Source organism: Haliotis rufescens, unplaced genomic scaffold, assembly GCF_023055435.1.
Source record: "Haliotis rufescens isolate VD_foot unplaced genomic scaffold, xgHalRufe1.0.p SCAF_8, whole genome shotgun sequence".
Taxonomy (NCBI): Eukaryota; Metazoa; Mollusca; class Gastropoda; order Lepetellida; family Haliotidae; genus Haliotis; species Haliotis rufescens.
This window is the reverse complement of record NW_025964372.1, coordinates 43,897,481-43,903,612: the sequence shown is the minus strand read 5'-3', so window position 1 is coordinate 43,903,612 and position 6,132 is coordinate 43,897,481.

Below are 6,132 nucleotides of genomic sequence, written 5' to 3'. Positions count from 1 at the left end.
ATCATACTGAACCAGTCATCGTCCATCACCACCCACCATGCGGCGTCATCAGTCATACTGAACCAGTCATCGTCCATCACCACCCACCATGCACCCTCATCAGTCAAACTGAACCAGTCATCGTCCATCACCACCCACTTTGCACCATGCACCGTCATCAGTCAAACTTAACCAGTCATCGTCCATCACCACCTACCACGCACCGTCATCAGTCAAACTGAACCAGTCATCGTCCATCACCACCTACCATGGCCCGTCATCAGTCATACTGAACCAGTCATCGTCCATCACCACCTACCATGCACCGTCATCAGTCAAACTGAACCAGTCATCGTCCATTACCACCTACTATGCACCGTCATCAGTCATACTGAACCAGTCATCGTCCATCACCACCCACCACGCACCGTCATCAGTCATACTGAACCAGTAATCGTCCAACACCACCCACCATGCACCGTCATCAGTCATACTGAACCAGTCATCGTCCAACACCACCCACCATGGCCCGTCATCAGTCATACTAAACCAGTCATCGTCCATCACCACCCACCATGCACCGTCATCAATCATATGGGAACCAGCCATCGTCCATCACCACCTACCATGCACCGTCATCAGTCATACTGAACCAGTCATCGTCCATCACCACCCACTATGCACCGTCATCAGTCATACTGAACCAGTCATCGTCCATCACCACCCACCATGCGGCGTCATCAGTCATACTGAACCAGTCATCGTCCATCACCACCCACCATGCGGCGTCATCAGTCATACTGAACCAGTCATCGTCCATCACCACCCACCATGCACCGTCATCAGTCAAACTGAACCAGTCATCGTCCATCACCACCCACTTTGCACCATGCACCGTCATCAGTCAAACTTAACCAGTCATCGTCCATCACCACCTACCACGCACCGTCATCAGTCAAACTGAACCAGTCATCGTCCATCACCACCTACCATGGCCCGTCATCAGTCATACTGAACCAGTCATCGTCCATCACCACCTACCATGCACCGTCATCAGTCAAACTGAACCAGTCATCGTCCATTACCACCTACTATGCACCGTCATCAGTCATACTGAACCAGTCATCGTCCATCACCACCCACCACGCACCGTCATCAGTCATACTGAACCAGTAATCGTCCAACACCACCCACCATGCACCGTCATCAGTCATACTGAACCAGTCATCGTCCAACACCACCCACCATGGCCCGTCATCAGTCATACTAAACCAGTCATCGTCCATCACCACCCACCATGCACCGTCATCAATCATATGGGAACCAGCCATCGTCCATCACCACCTACCATGCACCGTCATCAGTCATACTGAACCAGTCATCGTCCATCACCACCCACTATGCACCGTCATCAGTCATACTGAACCAGTCATCGTCCATCACCACCCACCATGCGGCGTCATCAGTCATACTGAACCAGTCATCGTCCATCACCACCCACCATGCGGCGTCATCAGTCATACTGAACCAGTCATCGTCCATCACCACCCACCATGCACCGTCATCAGTCAAACTGAACCAGTCATCGTCCATCACCACCCATCATCTTTCTACCTGAACCATCGACCATCAATGACATCCACGATTTTCTAAGAACAATTAATCTGCAAAAACTGTTTAAAATTCCCATGTGCCTTTTACAAACTATATAATTCATACGATTTATTGTAACTGGTCAGAGTAGGTGATTCAACTACATACATCAGTCAAACCAAGGTCATTTTTAACTTAACGCCTTCATTGACATTTGCAAGATTTCCAACAACTGACTTATTATTGTATTACCTTTCATTCGCAGTACCTACAGTTCACTAACCAGTTAATTGTCCCTGGCAACTGCATTTGTCTTTGAAACATTAAATTTGGTATAGCTACATTTGGCAAGAGGAGGGGGGAAGACAGGGATATGGGTGAGTGATAACAATTTCGAGTCGCGATTCCTTAGACAAGTTTCCTTCGGTTTGACAGCTCAGACGTGAACAGCAGATCAATGATGGCGACGCTGTCAACCGCCATCAACGTCATCTCAACATGGACGCTGGCAGCCATTGGTGTAAATGGTCAGAACAACATTTATGTAGCGAGCTGGCGCCATAATGCATTATTCAATGGCGTCATAATGCATTATTCAATGGCAAGGCTGCATTATGGGTACAGGAAGCGTGTGTGTCGCGACTCAGTTGTATTGTACTGAGTAGTTCAAGTGTACAGTGCAGGTCTGTCTTTTACGATCCCAAATCAAGGCACTGTGAAGGTCATGATAGTGTCGGCATGTCGGAGTATTTCAAGCCACATGCCGGATCTTCTATGTTCGTCCGCAATCTACCCACCTCATCCCATGTCGTTGCTCCGGTCAGCCGGTCCAAATTGACCTCTCAGCCCGCAGGTACCTTTTCAACAAAGCATCAACGGCATCCATAATAAGGGTACAATGTATGAATCCCATTTTAAGTGACATCCGCTGTGTTATTGTTGGAAAATTGATAAAAGAAGGATTATAATCAAAGTCACTTGCTCACACACTCTGAAGGGGTGGTCGGGTAGCCTAGTGGTTGAAGCGACCCGGGTTGGAATCCCGACATGGGTACAATGTGTGAAGCCCATTTCTGGTGTCCCCCGCCAGGATATTGCTGGAATATTGCTAAAAGCGGCGTAAAAGCAAACTCATTCACTTACTCACTCATGCACACACTCTAAAAAGATACACATTGCATAACAGCATAGACAATTGTCCACTTCGTCAATTTCCAAGAAAGATATACTTATTCAAAAAGTAGATGTGTAACTGACATTCATACACATAAAATGATACACGGATAAGCCTTAGCTGCGTGTGGAGGCGGGATGATAATCTATATTAGCCTCTCTGATATTGTGTTGATACAGATATCCCGGGAAGCCGTCCCATCTACACGGTTGACCGTGTGGTCAAGATGGAGTACCACGTATACAAGAGGCCAGTGACGTGGATACAAGCTGAGATGTTCTGCACTGAAAGAAGGGAGAGGCTCATTAAGGTGGATACATACGTCAAACTGAACCGTATTCGGCAGCACCTGCGCTCTAGAGGCGGTAAGGTTCATATTCCTTTAGCTCGTCAAATGTACACATTCAGAGGCCTTAGCGAATTTATAGGGAATCATAGAGAATTCACGGACCGGTCCTAGAGAGAGCAAAGGAAGATCATAAAGATAACATATAGATTCATAAAGGTCATTAAGAGTAAAGAGAGGTCAATGTGGGGCCCTGCAGGGACCATGGAGAGTTCGTTGTGGGCATAGATCAGATCACAGTGGGGTCACAGAGAAATCATTGAGAGTGCATACAGTATTCACAGACATCCATGAGAGGTCACAGAGAAATCATTGAGAGTGCATACATTATTCACAGAGATCCAAGAGAGGTCACAGAGAAATCATTGAGAGTTCATACAGTATTCACAGAGATCCATGAGACGTCACAGAGAAATCATTGAGAGTGAAAACGGTATTCAAAGAGATCACAGCGCGGTCACAGAGAAATCATTGAGAGTTCATGCAGTATTCACAGAGATCCAAGCGATTTCACTGAGAAATTATTGTCAGTTCATACGATAGTCACAGAGATCCAAGAGAGGTCACAGCGAAATCATTGAGAATTCTTACAGTATTCACAGAGATCCATGAGACGTCACAGAAAAATGAAAAATCATTGAGAGTTCTTACAGTATTCAGAGATTCTAGAGAGGTCACAGAGAAATCATTGAGAGTGAATACGTATTCACAAAGATCACAGCGCGGTCACAGAGAAATCATTGAGAGTTCATACAGTATTCACAGAGATCCAAGAGAGGTCACAGAGAGATCATTGAGAGTTCATACAGTATTCACAGAGATCCAAACGACTTTACAGAGAAGCCATTGAGGGTTCTCACAGTATTCACATATAGATCATAGAGAGGCCACAGAGAAATCATTCAGAGTTCTTACAGTATTCAGAGATCCAAAAGAATACACAGAGTTCAGAGTTCATACCTTATTCACAGAGATCCAAGAGAGATCACAGAGAAATCATTGAGAGTTCTTACAGTATTCAGAGATCCTAAAGATTTCACTGAGAAATCATTGAGAGTGAATACGGTATTCACAGAGATCACAGCGAGGTCACGGAGAAATCATTGAGAGTCCATACAGTATTCACACAGAGTTCCTGCAGAATACTCAGAGGCGTAAACATAATACATCAAGAATATAGACTGCCTTACTAAAGTAATAAGGTAACTAAGAAGGGTCGACTATTACTAATACTATTTATTGATACCTAATACTATTTGTTATGCCGGTGATGTTTGTGTTTCAGATCCCGTCACGGAGAGGGTGTTTATCGGCTGCTTTGTTTGTTGTAAAGGAAGGACGTTCTTGAGCAGTGACTGGAAGGAGTTGATGGACCCCGTTCTCGTAGCCTGGATACCACGTGACCAACTGCAGTCCGGGACATTTTTCAGGAGAACAATTGACTTGCCTTTGTATGTGTTTGTGATGGTGCCGCCGGTGGAGCAGGATACCTTTTGCGAACACCTGACATCATCAAAACTTGATAGTGATTCATAAACCCATGCTTCTGATTTAGTCAGAATCGTACAGTGGAACCTGCTTTAGGCAGAGATATCTTGTGATTGAGGAAGGGGTTCAGTCGCGCTTTTTATTAGTGTGATAACTCCGGAATGTATCTTCAGGTTTGCAAGTGTATCTCGCAGTACCAGTATCAGAGTGTATTCAGTAGGTTCTAGTACTGTGTAAACATGGTTAAAAAGTCACTGTATTTCGAGCACCATATAAAGCAATAATTCCAAAATTTCCTTTCGAATTTGGAATGAACCTCCTAAAAGAGGGCTATTGTCTCTTCAATTTTATCCATACACTGTAGTAGGTAAATTCCCCATAACGCATTCAATAGATGGTTTAACACCTATAATATTGAAAATGTGAATGTTCCAAAGCAAATACATTAATATGTGATTGATTTTTCCGATGAAACCCTTACACATGGAGTATGGATTGTCCACTAAAGTGTATTTTATTTTGTTCAGTAAAATATTTCAAATTTATCTAAAACTTATCCACTTATACACTCTATGGAATAGTCTTTGAACAGCTGTCCTCAACAGCCTGACTTTGAATATGCTGTCTGATGTACATATAGAGTATATTTATAAACTAATGTCCAAAAGAAACGATACCACGTGTTTGAAAAGACATTACAAAAAAACTAAACGATACAGACATTTCAAATTGGTATATGACTTGTGAGTAATGTCTTCACAGTATGTGTACAAAAATTCATTGTAATCAATCCTTTACAATCATGAGGACAGACATGTAAAGACGCGGGGGGTCCAAAATGAGAATTTCATTTGAACACAGTTGATGAGTCAAGTGTGGAAAATGTCACAACACACGTCTCAAAGTCACGTTAGTACCGGGTATGTCCACCGTGACCGTCAATACACGCTAGTACACGTCAGACGTCTGATGACGTTGGGGGGGGGGGGGGGGGGGGGGGGGGGGATGCGTTGCCATTCATGGAGGAGGCATTGTTCCAATTCCTGGAGGTTTACTGGAGGCACAGGGCGATTCCTGACTTTGCGGCCGAGAATGTCCCACATGTGTTCGATTGGGTTCATGTCCGGTGAACATGCCGGCCATGGTAAAACGTGAATGTTGGCGTTTGCTAGGAAGTTCTTGGTCAGCCTTGCCGTGTGAGGCCTCGCATTATCGTGCTGGAAAATGATACCATTAGGCTGTTGTTGGATGAATGGCACCACAACTGGTTGTAAGATGTCATCACGATAACGCAGCGCATTCAGGTTTCCTCGAATAACGACGAGTCTCGTTTTGACGTCACCGCAGATTCCACCCCAAACTATTAAACCTCCGCCTCCATATGGCGTGACTTGATGGATGCAGTTCGGTGCCAAACGTTCACCTACTCTTCGGTACACACGCTGCCGGCCGTCGTTCCTGAAGATGCAAAATCTGCTTTCGTCAGAAAACATGACACGTGCTCAGTTCCACCGTTACCACCGTCGAAGTCGCCTGGCCCATATCCGTCTGT